This window comes from Pteropus alecto, unplaced genomic scaffold, assembly GCF_000325575.1.
Source record: "Pteropus alecto unplaced genomic scaffold, ASM32557v1 scaffold125, whole genome shotgun sequence".
NCBI classification, from domain to species: Eukaryota; Metazoa; Chordata; class Mammalia; order Chiroptera; family Pteropodidae; genus Pteropus; species Pteropus alecto.
The window spans coordinates 4,711,970-4,712,552 of record NW_006436888.1 but is presented as its reverse complement, the minus strand read 5'-3'; the positions used below and the strand labels follow the sequence as shown (position 1 = coordinate 4,712,552).

The following is a 583-nucleotide window of genomic DNA, read 5'->3' as shown; positions in this document are numbered from 1 at the left end:
AAAAAAGCAAAATGTGAATAATAGTACTTATCTCCGGAACAGTGGGGTTAAAGTTGGCTATTTTCTTCTTCATTTCCTCAACGTGCCACTACCGTGGTGTATTGTTTTTGTTCTTATTTCTTAATTAAACAAAGTGTTTAAAATAATGATTTAAGTAATATCTATTTTAATACGTGTTTTTTGTAAAAAGTCCAAATGGCATTGGAGAAAATGCAGCAAAAGCAGAAATCACCCCACCCTTCCCCAGATCACTTGTGTGATCAGGAATACAATGAACTGCCTGGGAGAGAACCGGTGGGGGGTGGGGATGGCTCAGCACCCCCTCTTGCCCCTGCCTCGGGCTGGGATGGACAGGTTGGACCACATGCCCTCCCGAGCCCAGGCATCGGCTTCTCTCTGCAATTTCGCTATCAGTCCAGGGAGTCTGAGGGAGGAGGCAAGAGCCCAGCTGATCCCGCCGTGTTCAAGGTCAAGGCCGGAGAGAGCGCAGGTCCTGCAGGCCTTGCAACAACTGGCTGGTGAGATGCGGGGCCTGGGAAAGCTGGCAGAGGCAGCTGGGCAGGGCAGGGGGTTCTGTGTGAAT

At 49.7% G+C, this 583-nt stretch overlaps 1 protein-coding gene across 1 annotated transcript in view; it reads left to right on the top strand.

Annotated features, from left to right (window-relative positions):
* The window catches only part of CUNH1orf167 (chromosome unknown C1orf167 homolog), a 17,387-nt gene that overhangs the window by 3,729 nt on the left and 13,075 nt on the right, over nt 1-583 (top strand).